This window comes from Kogia breviceps, chromosome 17 (genome assembly GCF_026419965.1).
Source record: "Kogia breviceps isolate mKogBre1 chromosome 17, mKogBre1 haplotype 1, whole genome shotgun sequence".
Taxonomy (NCBI): Eukaryota; Metazoa; Chordata; class Mammalia; order Artiodactyla; family Physeteridae; genus Kogia; species Kogia breviceps.
In genome coordinates this window covers 41221254-41240390 of record NC_081326.1, presented here as the reverse complement: position 1 = coordinate 41240390, position 19137 = coordinate 41221254, and the positions used below count along the sequence as shown (strand labels likewise).

Below are 19137 nucleotides of genomic sequence, written 5' to 3'. Positions count from 1 at the left end.
TATAGAGCACAACGGACACACTCATTTCTAGAATGGTTTGGTCAAAGAGGAAGATCCAGGAGACCAAAATGACAAAGAACACGAGGTAACGTTCACCCAAGGCTTGTGATGCCCACACTCTTCTAAGTGCCATATACAGATTAATTAAATTACCTTTTTAACAGCTCCTATGAACTAGGTATTATTATTATTTCTGTGTTACAGATGAGGAAACTGAGGTATGGAGAGACTAAGTAATTTGCCCAAGGTCACAGTTCATAAGTAACAGGACTGGGATTTTTTTAAAATTTTATTTATTTTATTTTTGGCTGTGTTGGGTCTTCGTTGCTGCGCGCGGGCTTTCTCTAGTTGCGGCGAGCGGGGGCTACTCTTCATCGCGGTGCATGGGCTTCTCATTGCAGTGGCTTTTCTCATTGTGGAGCACGGGCTCTAGGCGCACGGGCTTCAGTAGTTGCGGCATGCGGGCTCGGTAGTTGTGGCTCGCAAGCTCTAGAGTGCAGGCTCAGTAGTTGTGGCACACGAGCTTAGTTGCTCCGCGGCATGTGGGATCTTCCTGGGCCAGGGCTCGAACCCGTGTCCCCTGCATTGGCAGGCGGCTTCTCAACCACTGTGCCACCGGGGAAGCCCAGGACTGGGATTTAAAACCAAGCCGTCTGGTTCTGGAGCTTATGCACTTGACTGTGACAGTGCTAGAGTCCTGTACCTGGACTTCAGGGTTGGAGGAAGGGACATAAAATCACCAGCAGCATTCCACTTTCCACTACCCTCAGAGTCACAGCTGTTCCTTCCTCAGTGGCTGCCCTCAAACACTCTCCCTGCAAATGCCTCCTGAAGCTACCTCTTCTTCTTTTCTTTTTCTTCAACTGATTAAAACAAAAAAATGAGATGAAATTCACAAAACATAAAATTAACCATTTTAAAGTGAATTCAGTGGTATTTAATAAATTCACAATATTATGCAACCACTACCTCTATCTGGTTCTGAAACATTTTCATCCTCCCCAAACCCGGAACCCAAGAGGTGGCCACTCCCCACTCTCCCCTCACCCACGTCCTGGCATTCACCAATCTGTTTTCTATCTCTATGGAGTCACCTATTCTGGACATTTCATATAAATGGAATCTTAAAATACGTGACCTTTTGGTTGGGAAAACAGCCATGAAAGCTTTGAGACTAGCCCTTGGTAGGTTTTCAATATCTGAGCGTTTTATAGGGAACTCCCTGAGGGAGTGCCTTTGGATTTTGGTAGAGTACCCTCTGGTGGCCAAATATTTTCCTGCAGGTTTTTCCACAGGAAAACTAAAACAAAACTATGATGAGAGTAATTTTGGAACCACCGTTTTTGTGGTGATTCTGTGCCTCTTTTAGGAAAGCATTCCACTGCTTCAGATATTTTATGTTCAACAAAATTTTGCTAAGTCTCAACCTGGATTGCCTTTGATGCTGTTTAAATTCTCTACTTGGTTTTTCTTCAGTTGAAGAATGTAGTGATGCTTCTCCAAGCCCCTGAAATGCACATTTTCAAATTCTGCATTTAAAGACCAGTTTAGTGGACCGATTGGAAGGAAGGAAACAACTTCTCCTAACTGCAGTCAGTGTAAAAGGAAAACTTGCTACCATTCCTGTGGTCAAGTTTTATTTTCGGGATTAATTTAATCTAAAAATGATTTTCAATGTACATGAGAGTACTTGGAAAACTGTAAAGTTCTGCACATATGTAAGTCTTATCTGCATCCCTGTCGTCTGTCTCAAGAGGCTAGGAAACAGGACTTCCCTGGTGGCACAGTGGTTAAGAATCCACCTGCCAATGCAGGGGACATGGGTTCAAACCCTGGTCTGGTAAGATCCCACATGCCGTGGAGCAACTAAGCCCGTGAGCCACAACTACTGAAGCCCGCACGCCTAGAGCCTGTGCTCTGCAACAAAGAGAAGCCACTGTAATGAGAAATCCACGCACCTCAACAGAGTAGCCCCCGCTCGCCACAACTAGGGAGAGCCTGCGCACAGCAACAAAGACCCAACGCAGCCAAAAATAAATAAATAAATAAACAAATAAATAGACTAGGAAACAGTCACCAAGCTCAATTGTAAAGACAGAGAATCCTCAGCCAGAAGGTTGGAAGATCATTCTTTCATTCCCTCCTCAAACATTTATTAAGCACCTGCAGTTAGCAAACACAAAGAAGTTCTTAAAGAGTAGATAGTCTAGTGAGGAGAGAGAAACATCAGCAAATGGTTACTGTGAATGAGTGCTTTTATAAGACGAATTCCCTTTACATTAACCATAACACAAAACCACTTTTAACCCATAGAATTTGGACATACTGTCTAAAGACCTACACCACCTGGTAACAATTATACATATATATCACATAAAGGAAAAAGAACTTACATCTGTTAATCATGGAATAATTCATTGGTTCAGATCAGACCTTAAAATTTCCTTCTATTCTTTCATTTTCTGAAATAACAAAAAAGAATACTGACATATCAAAAAATGAAAGAAAGAAAGAAGGAAAGTAAGAAAAGGGGAAAGTTTCCGTGGCAAGCTCAGTGTCTGGCAAACAGTAGAGACTCAACAAATATTTGAGAAATGAACAAATATATTAATAACAAGATGGGGGAAGGGACTGTTTTGAGTGGCTTCTGTAGGAGACTGGGCCACATCTGTGACCAGGAGCCCTTTGGAGGAAAGGTTTTGCTTCTTGTCTCTCAGGGTGATGGATGAAAAGAGTGACCAGTGGTCTTTGGACAGGGGCTCCTCTGCTGAGCCAGGGACAAAGTTCACACGCTCTACACAAACTCACACACCTGTCTTTCCCCACTGATCTCATATGATAAGCTCACAGTTTGGCTGGCTGGGTACAAGGTGCAGCTGAGAACCAATGGCTCCTTCTGGGGTGAGGGTGTAGCTCCTGTGTTGCTCTTTCCATGCTAATTTATACAGACCAGGTCCATAGTCCCTTATTCAAAATCCCTGGGTCTGCCTCTCTTTTGGCCTTCAGCTGCTGTGGGTTTTAGAAAAGTAAAGCAGTGCACATGTTACATATACTCTAAAGCCCTCAGCACAGTCTGGGGAAATACCCTTTGACCTAACACATTAATATTTGTGCAGAAAAATATGACCATTCATACTCAGCAGGATTGATAAAAAATGTACAGAGCCTCATCCATGTCAGGTCAGGTTTTGCCAGCAAATAGATTTTTTTTTTTTTTTTTTTTTTTTGCGGTACGCGGGCCTCTCACTGTTGTGGCCTCTCCCATGGCAGAGCACAGGCTCCGGACGTGCAGGCTCAGCGGCCATGGCTGACAGGCCCAGCCGCTCCGCGGCATGTGGGATCCTGCCGGACCGGGGCACGAACCCGTGTCCCCTGCATCGGCAGGTGGACTCCCAACCACTGCGCCACCAGGGAAGCCCCAGCAAATAGATTTTGATGACAAAAAAAAAAAAAAAACGAAAAGAAAAAGTTTTCAAAGTTTTTTGCATTTCAGAAATGTGAATTAGGTTGTGGACCTGTGTTCGGTCTTTCTAAAAGTGCCACCTCCCAAAGGTTCATTATTCATTTTACCGCAGAAGCACATACATGTAACACTTCGCTCTTCACGGTAATTTCACGTTCTGACATGTTTATTCCACAGGCCCGACCTCACCACACAGCCTAACACATAATAGGTGCTTAGCGAGTTTTTGTTAACTAAACAAACAACAGTCTTGCAAGATAAAAGTTATGATAACAGTATTTTACAGCTGATAAAACCAAGCCCCAGGAGGTTGAGGGGCTGGGCCTAGGGTGACGGGGGTCTTGAACCCCTTGTGCTTTGTCCTCACATCCCTGCTGGTTTGCACACAATGGGCCTGATGGGTTGTAAATACACCCAGGTTTTAAAAGGAAAAGAAGCTGGGTCGGTCTGAAGCCCTGGTTCTCAACAGGGGGCGAGTCTGTCTCCTCTCCTGGGGGCTGGGTGGGGGAGGATTTAGCAATGTCTGGAGAGGTGTTTTGGGTTGTCACAACTTGCTGGGAGTGCTACTGGCATCCGGTGGGTAGAGGTGAGGGTGGCTGCTAAACAGCCTAAAACACACAGGACAGCCCCAGTCCTGAAAGTTAATAGTGCTGAGGTTGAGAAACCTAAAGTTTCTAAAGGTATCACCTAATCAAGCTTAATTCAGAAAAAGCCCTAATCAAACCTCTTGAATTAGGAGAGCATCCGATTCCCGTTGGTGTCAAAGCCTCTCCATTACTTTGTGCAAACCCCTTACCTGCCCTGAGGCACCAGGCAGGAACTCGCCCACTCCTTCTTTCTTTTTTTTTTGTTTTGTTTTTGTAAAACACCTCAAATTTTACTAATGGTACGAAAGTATTAAATAAGCAGCACGTTGGTACAGAAAAGCACATAGCCTATAGCGCATCCTTTAAAACCAGAATAGCCAAGTGAAAAGTCAGTAGAGATTCTTATTTTTAATTGAAAAATAAAAATAAAAACAACAACCACAAAAAAACTAAGGTGCACATTGGGAATTGAACTATGGTTTTTCTTTCAAGGGATGTGACATCCATGTTTTCTGGTCAGTAATGTTCTATCAAACATTGTACTAAACCAAACCAATCCAAGCAGACAGATGACCAGTGAAGCTGTTTGCTATCTCCTACTTGTACTGAGCTAGACCAGCTGAACACTGTCTTGGTGGGATTATTTTGACAGAGAGAAGGAAGTGCAGATCCCCTATCCCAACAGAAAACCTAAGGCGCTGATTTACAGAGAAAGGGTTTTATGCAAACTTGCACAAACACTAGCATGCTCTAAGAAAGGAATACCTTTTAGACTACTTCCAGCATATATTCATTGTTGCCCAGTAAAATAGGAATACCAACATAGAAAGCATTTTTGCTTTCATAGCACTAACAGATAAAAGCACACAGCATATAATACTTTGATATTGATGTGGGTAATCACAGAAGTTATCCACTAGGTTAGCCTGAGTATTCATCTACAACAATATTTTTTCAAAAACACGTAAATGAGTTATAGAAACAATGGGACTACATCAGGACCAGCAGGAGACAGTTATACAAGGACTATACATATAAGACTAGAAATTGATTTTCCTTTTTTAAAATAAGTTTATTTATTTTTGGCTGCCTTGGGTCTTTGTTGCAGTGCACGGGCTTACTGCGGTGGCTTCTTGTTGCAGAGCATGGGCTCTGGGTGTGCAGGCTTCAGTAGTTCTGGCTCACAGGCCCTAGAGTGCAGGCTCAGTAGTTGTGGCGCACTGGCTTAGTTGCTCTGCAGCATGTGGGATCTTTCCGGACCAGGGCTCGAACCCATGTCCCCTGCATTGACAGGTGGATTCTTAACCACTGTGCCACCAGGGAAGCCCAGACATTGATTTTCACATGTAGCTTTTAGGTAAAGGACATCTCTCTAAGTAGATTTCTACAGCCAAGACTAGCTGTGATAGTCTTGATTTCAGAAATCTTGAGATGGGCAGCTAGCTCGAGTTAAACTCTAGATAAACACTCCCAGTCAAAAACCCCATAGAGGCTGCAGGACTGAAACTCTGACCCATATAAGCTGTGAGTGCACAAAAAGCCTGGTGGGACATGCAAGGCCCGCTGGGCAAGAGGGCTGGTGATGGTGGGTTCTCCCAATATGGACACGCTAACATGTATGCTGGGGAAGGGCCCCCCAGGTGGAATGCTGGGCTTGGGCTTGCTGCAGGAGCCAGACTCGGAAGCCCCTGAGAGAGGTGTCTACTCTGGGAGGAGTACGAGGGTTACTGAAGACAAGAACGTGTCCCTGGAAGGTCGGGTAATTTTCTTCTGACCCATCAATACTTAACCTTAATGAAGGGTTGCAGAACAGTCAGTCTTTCCGAGATGTATTCTTATGACATCATTAGCCAAAGCCTCTCCCAGTCTATTTGGCTGTTGGTGTCCAGAAATATCCCAATACCTGGAGGTGGGACTTGGGGCCGCATATTGTTCTGGGAACCCGGCAATGAAGATGATTTGCACAATGAAGTAATCACTAAACCGCAGCTTAAGTCCAGTCCTCGCCCTTCTTTTTCTGCTCGAGAGTCCAGGAACATTTCCTTAAAAGCCAGAAAATCCGTAAACGTGAGCAGCATGTCGAAGATGTCACCGGCCACTTCATCTTTATGGTGCTGTAAAGTTGTAGTGAAAGCCGCCATGTTAAATCCAGGAATCCGCTCCAACAGCTCTTCTATATACTTTTCTACCAAAGAAATACATTCGTTAAAAATAGGCGTGTAGGTGAGCTTATTCTCTTCCGTGTCTTCAAACTCCTGGTAGTAAATACTTGTCCATGAAATTCCTCTGTAGTAAACGGAACTCATCATCCATGATAATGTCCTCTAAATATCCAACCACAGCATCAAATTCTGCATCAGAGGCGGAAGAGAAAGCGCGAAGCTCTCTCCTCTAGGGCGTCCATCGCCGCCGCCACTGTCTCATCTACCGGGCGCGGGCGAGGTGCCAGCGGGCCTTGTACCCCGCCCGTGGCCCGGGCCCGGGCGCAGCCTCAGCTCTGCTCTGCAGAGAACCAACCTGCACCGGGGAGGCCTCGCCGCCGAGGCCACAGCTGGCTCACGGCCAAGCCGGGTAGCGCCTGCGCGCGAGGCCTGGGCCTCAGGCTCCCCGGCTGCGGTCACGCGCCGGCCTCCAAGCCCGGCCAGGCCTCACTAAGCTCGCCGCTAACGCCGGCCACCCCTACTTTCTTAACACCCTGCACACCGAACCATCCTCCTTCCCGCCAACTGAACGTATTCCTGACTTGGGAACAAGGTATTTTGAAGTCCCAGCCCGAGGACCGGCTGTGCTACTTTTCTCTCCTACGCTTAAAGTAATTCAAAACCCAAAGTAACAAAACGAATGGCTTTATAATCAGAATGATGAGTTTATATTTCTTGTTTCTTCATCACTTTGTTTTAGGAAGCCGGGAGAGAAAAACTCTTGCTCTTGGTAACTAACTTTTGAATCACCAGCAGAGGGCAGGCATTGCTCGCCTAAAGGAAAACCGGAGTTGCCCGTTCTGCGTTCAAGTACAGACTGAAATGCCAGTATCCGCAGGAACCCGCTGATTGGTCAACTCCATCTCCTGGTCGTTTTCTTCCTCGCTGTCACAAGTGACACGATTAAAGTCGTCTCACGCAGTTATAATTCTGTATAAGGAAAGATTTGATTTCTTCTCCTTTTGGTAGACAACTACGTTGAGGTGATGTGAAAATCTTTCTTGAAAAAAAAGTATTATTTTTCCTAATTAAAAATAAAGCATAAGCATTGAGGAAAATTAGAAAAAAATATAAAAGCACGAAGGGAAGGAAAATTTTCACCTCCCAGAGATGATCCCTGTTGGTTTGCTTTTTGGAGCTTTTTCTTCTAATCTCTTTTCTATGAACACTTCTGAAATGTATTTGCAGCAATAACACATGAGGGGTCCTAGACACACTGATAAATGTTTAAACATGCTGTGCTTTCATTCCTCTGTGCCTTTGCTCACCCAGCTGAACTGGAGACGCCTTTACTAATCTCTGAAAATCCAAATCCAGGATAGTTTTTAAAGTCAACCTCAAATGTCTTGCTTGATTCTCCCCAGCTGGAATCGATTTGTTTTCTCTGTATTTTTTTTGTCTCATTCTGTTTATGACTGTCATGGCAATTACCATCTTTTGCCTTGTATTATGATTTGTATGTACAGTTGAATCTTCCTACTAGGTAGGTCTAAATCTTTGGAATGTGGGAATATCAACTTCATCTTTCTACCCTCCATAGCAGAACATAGGGTTATCACATAGTAAATATTCATAAATATTTGTAAAAAGGAGGAAGAAAGGAAGGAAAGATGGAATGCCATTTATAATGCCATTTGGTGGAATTTGTTTGTTTGTTTGTTTGTTTCTTTTTTTTGGTGGTACGTGGGCCTCTCACTGCTGTGGCCTCTCCCCTTGCGGAGCACAGGCTCCAGACGCCCAGGCCCAGCGACCATGGCTCACAGGCTCAGCCGCTCCACGGCATGTGGGATCTTCCCGGACCGGGGCACGAACCCGTGTCCCCTGCACCGGCAGGCGGACTCTCAACCACTGCGCCACCAGGGAAGCCCCCATTTGGTGGAATTTTTCTCAGAGCGGAAGATTCGGAGTTGAATTGTGTCCTCCAAAATGATATGTTGAAGTCCTAATGCCCTGATACCTGTGAATATGACCTTATTTGGAAATGGGGTCTTTGTAGATTTAATCAAGTTAAGATGAGGCCACAGTGTATTCGAATGGGCCCTAGACCCAATAACTCTAAGGAAAAGGATATATGGTCACAGAGACCCACGGAGGGGGGGGATGACCCTGTGATGACCAGGCGGAACTTGCCGTGATGCACCTACAAAGCCGGGATTGCTGGCTACCACCAGAAGGTGAAAGAGGCAAGGAAGGCTTCTTCCCTGGAGTCTTCAAAGAGGGCATGACCCTGCTGACACCTTCATTTCAGACGTGTAGCCTTTAGAGCTGTGAGAGAAGAAATTTCCATTGTTTTAATCCGCCCAGTTTCTGGTAATTTGTGACAGCAGCCCAAGGAAACAAATGCATCGTGTGCGGAACTCTTAGTGACAACGGGCCCCCCAGGAGTGAAGGGAAGTTCTATGGATATTTGGATGGAAGTGAGAATTCCAAGGAGATATAAGGAGTTCTTGGTGAGAATCAGACAGAAGTGGGTTTTTAATGGGTTCAAAGGTAGCTTTCAGTTGTTTCTTTGCCAAAATTTTAACACAGGCACTCCGTCTTTTCCCTTCATTTATTTTTGAAGGCATTTGGCCTGACTGAAGGTATTTGAAAAACATGGCAAAAGTGAACATCTGATTTCTTCTGTGTCATCAAGGGATTATTTCTAAATGCATGTATGTAATGGTATTGGCATCTTCTTATCTCCTAAGTAGTTTCTGTTGTATCATGATATATTTGAAAGGATGGTGTGAAAAGCTAAAATATGGTACCCACCTAGCTCAAACTCTTAGAAGGGAAGTGTGGGTTTTCATGTACTGCAGCCATTCATTTATCTGTTATCATCCTAACTAAGGTTCTTATGGATTCTGAGGATTAAATTATAACTGGGAAAATATTGCCAAAGTCGGGGAATGGAGTTTCCTCTCTGAAATAAGCCCAATTGTTCCCCCTCACCCCCACGACTCAGGTAGCTTAGATTTTATGGTCCAAGATAGATAGATCAATTCTTAGAATAAAACGACTTGCTGGGAGGTATAGGTGAGACTGCTTGGTATATATCATCATCTCTCCCCATGGTAGGAAACATACGTCAGCAGACATCTAGATGACTTAACTTGGTTTCCCGTGGTGACCTTCACATGCGTCCAACATGGCAGGAATAATGATGAAGTTGATGGTGACAAGGATAACAATGTGTCAGCACTGGAACAAAAACAATAGCAAACACTATTTATTTCAGAAAGGATTTTAACCCAGCAGTGTCTGGCACATAGTATCCACTCAATGAAAGTGCTGGATGAAAGGAAAACATGAATGAATGAATTAGAGGAATTGAATCCCTTATAGCAGTGCCCTTTATTGCTTTGTGACTGAGTTTATTTCTGTAATTTCCTACCACTATGTCTGGGAGTGAGGGAGGCTCAGTAGATACTGACAATACATGGCCAGAGCTGTTAATTTCGTGCAGTAATGAGTTTTGGTTTTTCTATATCATCTGTCTTTTCAGGGTTACTGGCTCCTGAGCGTATTGGGGCTGGGATTTGATCCTAGACAAAGATTTCAGGGCTTCTGTGATGCATTGTCTACAACACCAAAGGCAAGGGACTTCCCTGGTGGTGCAGTGGTTAAGAATCCTCCTGCAAATGCAGGGGACATGGATTTGAGCCCTGGTTTGGGAAGATCCCACGTGCTGCAGAACAACTAAACCCGCGAGCCACAGCTACTGAAACCTGTATGCCTAGAGCCTGTGCTCCACAAGAGAAGCCACCACAATGAGAAGCCCGTGCACCGCAATGAAGAGTAGCCCCCGCTCGCTGCAACTAGAGAAAGGCTGTGCGCAGCAATGAAGACCCAACACAGCCAAAAAAAACAAAAACAAAAACACCCAAAGGCAACTATGTTGAATGTTAGCAATGCCCACGACATTTCTGCTTTCAGTTTCTGGTAAGTCACTGGATTAAGTTTCTATTGGCTAAAAATAATTTTGCCATTTGAGTATTTCTTGACCTTAGGATCAATCCTAATTGATTTATTCAACAAATATTTTTTGGATACCTACTATGGGCGAGGTGCTTTTAAGGCATTGAAGATGTTTTAGTGAACAAAATGCCGCCATGGAGCTGAAATTCCAGCAGGGAAAGAGTAATAAGAAATAAAAGTGTAAAACAATGTCAGGTGTTGGTCATACTACGAATCAGAACAGCAGAATAAGAGGATGGAGAATGTTGGGGAGGCAGGGGTCTCTATTTTATTTTATTTTTTAAATTGAGGTAGAGTTTTTCAATGTTGTTAGTTTCTGGTGTATGGCAAAGTGATTCAGTTATACACATATGTATTCTTTTTCATATTCTCTTCCATTATGGTTTATTATAAGATGTTGAATATAGTTCCCCATGCTATACAGTAGGACCTTGTTATTTATCTGTTTTATACATAGTAGTTTATATCTGCTAATTCCAAACTCCTAATTTATCTCTCCCCCATCCCCTTTCTCCTTTGGTAACTGTAAGTTTGTTTTCTGTGGCTGTGCAGGGGTCTCTATTTTAGGCAACGTGGCCAGGGAAGGCTTCTCTGAAGAGGTAACACTTCAGCAGAGACTTAAATGAAGTGAGAGAGTGAATTGTGGGAAAATCTTTGGGAAGAACATTCAGGCAAAGGGAACGGCATGTGAGAAGACTCTGAGCTAGGAATGAACTCGAGGAGTTTGAGGAGCCGTGTGGCTAGAGTGAAATGAATAGGTCTGAGAGCTTAAGGAGATGAGGTTGCAGCGTACGTGGGGGTCTATAGAGCATAGGAAAGAGTTTGGATTTTATTCTGAGTGTGATTGGGAGCCACTGGAGGGTTTTGAGAAGAGGCATGACATGATCTGGCTTATATTTTGAAAAATCAAAATTCCTCAGGCTGCTGTGACTGTAACAGAGAAGATTTGAAGCATGGAGCTTAGCCAGGTGTCCACTGCAGCAGTTCAGGGAAGAAATCAAGGTGCTCAGACCAGGGTGGTGCAATGTGGTCTGTTTCTGGGCATGTTCTGAAGGTAGAGGCAGTGGAACTTGCTAACGAATGAAGTGTGGGATGTGAAGGCATGAGAGAGATGTCAAGGAAGATTTCTAGGGTGTGGGTGGGTGTATAATTTACAGTTATGGGGGAGACAGGGAGAGACATTTTGAGGAACAAAGTCAAGATCTGTTTTAGCTATGTTAAATTGAAGATGCTTATTAGACTTCTGAATATCATGTTCTCCTGATAAGAGAGTTATAGATACGTGTGTGGGTATGTGCATGTGTGTAAAATAATATGAAGAAATGGGATGGAGTTCAGAGAGCACTGGACACGATGTCCGGAAGCCTGGACCCAGCTGTAGGAAAAAGAAAAAAAAAGCTATGTGATGGTAAGCATGTAACTTAATCTTCTTGGGTCTTATTTTATCTTTAAAATGAAAAAGTTCATTAAGCTGATCTCATTGTACTATTTTCAAACCCTATGATTCCGGTCTGTGGTACTTCTACCTTGTAACTCTAGGCCCTTGTAGAGCAGCTTCCCTGTTGCCCTAAGAAGACGATCAATGTCCTAAGCTTTTCCTGAGGGCATGCTTGTCTGGGCAAAGGAGACAGTGCTTTGACCCATTCATTCATTCTCCATCACCAATAGTTGGAGCATGATGAATCCATGATAAAGAGAGTTTTTAATTAATGTACATTCTAGTTCTTACGTAATGCGTGAGTTGTGGTTGTTCTGTACTTAAGATGTTACACTGTGGACCTGTTATGAGGGAAGCCACGTCCATTGCATGGGAGGAAAGGTTTAATCTCCAGAGTGAAAAAATGCATTTAGACGAATACCACATCCCACCTCTAACATTTACTACATGGCCCCCACCTTAACTGTGAACTCCAGTGGGCTTGCCTCAGTTTCATATTAGTTGACTGCTTTATGTACGTCACTTGGCATTGCTGCTGAAGCTCTCATTGAACTGCTTCCTTCATGGCCTTCTGGGTCCAGACAACCCTCATTCTCTGCTTACTTCCCTGATCCTTTCTTTCCTGTGTCATTGTCATTTGCTGACCTTTCCTTTTCCTCCCCATTCCTTGAATAAAGGACTCTCTCCATAAGGTTCTGTTCCCGGTTTTGTGTTTCTTCCCTTTTCTTTCCGCACATCCTTCCTGGACCATATTGTTTTCTGCCTTGACTTCCTCCACCACTTGGATAACATTGATTCCTAAATCCTCAACTCTGACCTTTCTTAGGAGCTTCCTATTTTCAAATGATGATTAGCCATCTTTGTTTGTATGTCTTCCACATGGCAGATCCAAAATCGAAGTAATTATCTCCTCCCTCTTCTCCCAAACTGACTTTTTTTCTCTTGTGTTCTGTATCTTGCTTAATCCCATTATCGAATCATTCAAGCCAGAAGTCTCAGAGTCAGCCTTTTAACTTCTATCTTGTTTGTTGTGGTAGTCAGGCTCCAAGATGTCCCCCAATTATCCTCACCTCCTACTGTTTGAATCTTTTTATGGTCCCCTTCAACAATGTATCATGATTGGTTTGTGTGACCAAAGAATAGACTAGAAGTGATGGTGCGTGGCTTCTCAGGTTAGGTTATAAGAGAAAGTGCCACTTCACCTTATTCTCTTTTAGGTCACTTGCTCTGGGGGAAGCCAGCTGCCATATCATAAAGACACTCAAGCAGCCCTATGGGGGGGTCCATAGGGGAAGGAACTGGATCCTCTTGCCAACAGTTAGCATCAACTTGTCAGCCATATGAGTGAACAGTCTTGGTTGTGGATCCCCTAACCCCAGTCAAACCTTCAGATGGTGCAGCCCTGGATGATCTACTGACTGCAACCTGAGAGAGGTCCTGAGCCAGAACAGCTAAGCTGTTCTTGAACTGCCTGACCCACAGAAAATCGGTAAAATAATTGGTAAAAAATTATCGTTATTTTAAGCTGATACACTTGGTGTAGTTTGATATAAAGAAACAGATGACTAAAATATTTATAAACCACATTTTCTTAATCACTGAATTCTTGCCGATCTTGCTCTCTAAATATTTTCTAAGTATAACTCATCTTCTTCATCTCCACTATTATTGTTCTAATTTTAGGCCTTTATCGGCTCTTTCCTAGACTATTGCAATATTTCCTTACTGGTTTCTTTGCCTGTAACTAACCTTCTTTCCTACCTCTAATTCATCTTCCATATTGCCATCAGTTACCTTTTAAAAATATCAATCTGATAATGTTATTCCACTCCTATATCCTATATCAGTCAGGATAGCCTGAAGTTTTGTTGCGGTAATAAATAATCTCCAAATCGAAGTGGCTGAGACAACAAAGTTTATTTTTTACTCCTGCTGCAAGTCCACTGTCGTTCATTGTAGTCACTCAGGAACTGAGGCTGACAGAAAAGCCAGTATCTTAAGATTGCTGGTCACTGGCTGGAGGTAAAAGAGAAGGTGGCAACGCATGCACTGGCTCTTAAACGTCCATGCATAGGTGACCCCCGTCACTTCTATTCACATGTCATTGGCCAAAACAAGTCATATTATCACTTCTAACTTCAGGTGGGTGGGGAAATTCTATCCCATCATGTACCTGCTTAAAACTTTGACTGGTCCCACATTGCTTTTGTTTGTTTGTTTATTTTCTTAGAAGTATAGTTGATTTACAATGTTGTGTTAATTTCTGCTGTATAGCAAAGTGACTTAGTTATACATATATATATTCTTTTTCATATTCTTTTCCATTATGGTTTATCACAGGATATTGAATATAGTTCCCTGTGCTATACAGTAGGTCCTTGTTGTTTATCCATCCCATACATACTAGTTTGCATCTGCTAATCCCAAACTCCCAACCTTTACTTCCCCCCCCACCCCCACCCTTGGCAACCACAAGTCTGTTCTCTATGTCTGTGAGTCCACATTGCTTTTAGACTAAAGTCCAAATCCCTTTGCAGAGTATGCAAGGTCCTTTGTGATTTGGGTGCAGTCTACATTTTCAACATCAACTCCTCCCACTCTCTACTTTTCACCCAATGCTCTGCTCCAGTTACACTGAATTACTCTCATTTCTAGAACATTCTATGTACTTTCTTGCCTCTGTGCCTTTGTACATGTTGTTAAATGTGCCTGGCAGACAACTACTCATCCTTCAAGGCCTTACTTTCCCTTCCTTTATGAAGCCATCCCTAAATAGAACTCCCTAAATAGTCACTCCTTCCTCTTTGACCCCACTCTAATTTGTAAATATCTCCATTATAGCATACCTTTCAACACATCACAGGGTAGGAAGTTATTTATTTCTATATCTGTCTCTTCTCTAGTCTGGAACTCCCTCAGGGCAGGACCAATGTCTTACTCACATTTATGTGGCCATGCCAAGCAAGAGCCTGGTGTAGCTTAAGAAATATTTGTTGAATGAATGTATAAATGTTCTTTTCCACAATCCCAGAATATTAATCATATAGCCTCTACTCTCTGGTTCATGTACTTTAAGGGATTTCTGCCATCTTATTTCTTTCCCACTATGTCATTTTATATTTCCCACTTTCTAATAAAAGACTGACTCTTTCACTTAAAAACCCAAGAAGTCTGTTAGTCATACCCCATGAATTCCCTAAGTAGCTCTGATTGAACTCTCACTTGTGATTCCCGACTAATTTCAATCACATTTAATGCCAGTATTTATTTCACTCTTTCTATGCCAGACACAGTGCTTGGTACTGGGGGACATGAAGACAAGTGATAGTGTCTGTGCTCTTTGAGTCTTGCGCTTGAGTCTGTTTCACCCACACTTTCGGGTGTACAGTGAGGTCTGATTAGGTGCCTTCATAGAGGGGGCTAGCTAAAGTTCCTATTCCCGTTTTTTTTTTTCTCAATGTAGGATGCACATAAATCCTTTAGTGGGAAGGAAGAGTCTTCCTCCCCACCATCTATTAACATTCAGGCTGTTACTTGGCAGTGTTGGCCACTTTAATTATTAACCAACAACACCAGATTAAATAAAAATTTTAGGGCAGGAATCTGGAATTTGAGATGAATACATTTCATAAGTCAGAGTGAATTAGGAATGTTCTTGACCTGGAGTGATATTACGGTGTGGGGTGGGGGGTAGCTGGGCACCTTGAAATGTGTCCAGTCTGGATTGAGATGTTCAGTGATTATAAAATACACAATAGATTTTGAAGACCATACAAAGAATTAAGAATCCTACAATCATTTTTCACGTTGATTACATATTGACGTGATAGTATTTTGGATATATTGTGCTAAGTAAAATGTATTATTAAAATTTATCTCATCAGTTTCTTTTTTACATTTTTAATGTGGCTACTAGAATATATCAAATTACATATGTAGCTCACCTTTAGGGTCGGCATTACATTTACAGCAGACAGCCCTGGTCTAGAAGTTAAACATCACCCATTCGGTTGGTTGTTGCTTCCACCCTCCTTCTTTCCCTTCCTTCCATGCCTCCCTTCCTTTGCTGAGCATCTTTTATGTTCAGGTTCTGTTCTAGTCTCTGGGTTCTTTCTAGCAACGTCCAATTTAGTGGCAAAGAAATTCATAGAAACAAATGATTACACTCTAGTGATAAGTGCTTTCTTAGGCCATACATTGGGGGTCCTTTGGGGGAGAATTTGATTCCGAGGAGCTGAGGAAACTTGAGCTGACTTTCAGTTCTGCCTGCAGCCATCTGTGGGAAATGGCTGCCCCCAATCAAATCGGTCTCTATATAATTATGGCTCTAATTACTCACCTAATACTGCAAGGGAACAATGACCCTTTCAGTTATGTCAGGAGTGGAAGGAGAAAGGAAAAGGAGCTCAAAAATTGGGACTTTACAGTGTACAAAACACTTGCTCTGGGCTTCACATGTACCATCTAACTTCATCCTCTCCACAGACCTTCGGATTATGTATTACTGTAATTACAGGTAAGGAAACCAAGGCTTAGAGATATTCAGGAACTTGCACATCTCACCTTGGCCAACTGTCTTCAAAGAGGCATTGGATAATTGGGTGTGGCTGGCTCAGTGCTAATCCTTCACCAAAATGAGGGAATTGTCTTATTGATCATGAACTAATAATATCATCTCATATGCAAAGGATATTTCATGGATTTAATTTTTTTTTAAAAAATTTATTTATTTGTTTGCTTTTATTTTTGGCTGCGTTGGGTCTTCGTTGCTGCGCACGGGCTTTCTCTAGTTGTGGTGAGAGGGGGCTACTCTTCGTTGTGGTACGCGCGCTTCTCATTGTCGTGGTTTCTCTTGTTGCGGAGCACCGGTTCTAGGCACGCAGGCTTCAGTAGTTGTGGCATGTGGGCTCAGTAGTTGTGGCTTGCGGGCTCTTGAGCACAGGCTCAGAAGTTGATGCATACGGACTTAGTTGCTCCATGGCATGTGGGATCTTCCCGGGCCAGGGCTCGAACCCATGTCCCTTGCATTGGCAGGCAGATTCTTAACCACTGCGCCACCAGGGAAGCCCCATGACTTTAATTTTTTAATTTTTTTCCTTTATTATTTTTTTACCTTTCCTTTTTCTAAAGTTGAAGTATAGTTGATTTAAAATCTCATGGCTTTTAATATCCATGATCAATTTATAGTAATTTTGGTCCAGCTTTCTTATTTCAACAATTCTACCATTTGGTCAGATGTCACTATCAGGATCGTAGTGAGTTCTATCCTATCTGTTATCATTTTTCCTGTGCAAGTTAACTTCTGCTTTCATCTCAGGAGCTTTTCAGTTGTAGTATATTACGTCTCAGATGACAGAATGCTTTCTATTTATGGGAGAGAAGAGCTCTCAGAGGCCTTTACCTTTTCACGTTAAGCTCCTATTTTCATTGTGTTTTTATCAATGATTATTTCCTTTCACGTTTTTCAGTTTGAATAACCTATTGCTACCAATGATGAATATTGCCTGAGAATGTCAGAGTTAACCATGATTTTAGCTATTGTGAATTAATGAAAATTATTTTTACATTAGTACTGAATTAGCTGAATGGAATTAGTTCCAAGAAATAAGTCTAGGACCTTTAATTCATACCTCCAACACCCCAAAAATCATCATTCAGAAAGTGTCTAGGAGTCAGGTATTTTAGGATAAGAGCACTGGCCAGACACTCGTGATGTGGTGTCTGTCTGGCTCTCTGTGTCTCTGTTCTGCCGTGCTCAGTGTTGGTTGCATCTTCAGGCTGGCAGCAAAATGGCTACAACAATATCAGGCAGCCATCTAAAAAGAACAACCCACAGAACCTTCCAGTGGCTCCTTATGGAGAATGAGTGAGGGCCCTTAGCAGACTTTTTCTTGCATCTCATTGGCCATCCCAGGGTCATTAGCCCGTGCCTGAGCCAATCACTCTGAAACAGCGACATTACCCTTGGTGGGGCTGACTTTGGTGGGAGTCACCTTCCCCTGAGGCACTTGGCTGTTACACCTGAGCAAAATTATGGTTCTGTTAGGAAGGAAGAAAAAGAGAATGGGTGTTTGGTAGGCAAGAGAGGTGCCCACTCCAACAAAGCCAGCACAATTCAGTGTGGTGCAGATGATAGGTAGTTATTTTGGTGGACTGTGGTACTACAAAGAAACACTAGTGTTAGTGACTTGATTATCAGGATAGTTAAGAAAGCCATAGTGAGTAGGAGAACACTGCATAGGCACTGAAGTTTCATCGTCAAGAATACGGTTATACATAAAATTGCTATGTTGTTGTTCTGCTGATGAATCCAGGCCTCTGTAGGGGAAAACAGATGTTTAGAGCCGAGTTAGAAGAGGGGAGAAATGAATCCAAGTTCTGCTGCATACTATTCTGGTGTTTCATCAACTTAGCTGCTTGAGTACCTGGAGAGAAGGCAAGATGCTCTGAGTCAGGTGTTACACATAAGTAGTAGGTCAAAAATAAATTAGCCTTGGGCTTCCCTGGTGGCGCAGTGGTTGAGAATCCGCCTGCCGTTGCAGGGGACGCGGGTTCGTGCCCTGGTCCGGGAAGATCCCACATGCCGCGGAGCGGCTGGGCCCGTGAGCCATGGCCGCTGAGCCTGCTCATCCGGAGCCTGTGCTCCGCAACGGGAGAGGCCACAACAGTGAGAGGCCCGTGTACCAAAAAAAAAAAAAAAAAAAAAAAAAAAAAAAATAAATAAATAAATAAATTAGCCTTTTGCTACATCATGCAGCCTGGGGTGGTGTTTAGTCACATCAGATTTCTTGTTTATTCACGTTAACAGTAGGAACTAACAGAATGAGTGTAATAGGGGGGACTGGGTCCAGACCATACTTGGGAATAGTGGGAAGTTCTGCAAATTTTTGATTATTCTCAGCACCGGATGAAAGCAAGAGCACAGCTAATCTCAATTGGCAGTCAGAGGGTTTCTTTTTGGCAACTATGACTTGCATATGAATATGTGTGTTACCTGCTGTTTTGTTACTAAAAAATATGGCTCCAGAATTAGAAATCTCTCCATTTCCTCCCTTCTGCCCTCCTGCTGCTCTTTGGACCTCTGTTTCGCTCAGATGGAGTAACCCCCATGCCTCTGCCAATGCTGGTCCTTCTTAGAATGCCCCTTCCTACCTTGTTCACTTGGCAAATACATGCTCCTCTTTCTGAATTCAGATCAAGGCTTTGGAAATTCTCTCCCGCTAATGATTCCCTGCCACTGAAGTGACTGAAGTGGTCTATTGTCTTCAGGATGTCTCCAGCCTAAAAAGAAGCTCTTCATCTTCTTTGTCATCAGAAGGATGACAAACTCTCCCAGTTCACCTGGGCCTGGGCCTGATTTTCAGTGCTAAACCCACAAAAGTCCAGGGAACACTGGCATGAGTTGGTAATCCTAGGATAGCAGCTGGTCAAGAATAAGGAGGAAAGAGGGGCTTCCCTGGTGGCACAGTGGTTAAGAATCCGCCTGCC

The 19137-nt window shown here is 43.2% G+C and overlaps 1 long non-coding RNA gene and 1 pseudogene across 4 annotated transcripts in view; one reads left to right on the top strand and one right to left on the bottom strand.

The window, feature by feature from the left end:
• LOC136792853 (uncharacterized) overlaps window positions 1–19137 on the top strand; it is a 198519-nt gene that overhangs the window by 49991 nt on the left and 129391 nt on the right. For 2 of the 4 annotated variants that reach the window (XR_010837373.1, XR_010837372.1), the window contains exon 2: window positions 9739–10175. The exons of the other annotated variants lie outside the window; for them this stretch is intronic. This is a non-coding gene — a long non-coding RNA (uncharacterized lncRNA). The remainder of the gene's footprint in view (window positions 1–9738; window positions 10176–19137) is intronic. 4 annotated transcript variants of the gene reach the window in all.
• On the bottom strand, window positions 5886–6457 carry LOC131743791 (ADP-ribosylation factor-like protein 2-binding protein pseudogene; annotated as a pseudogene).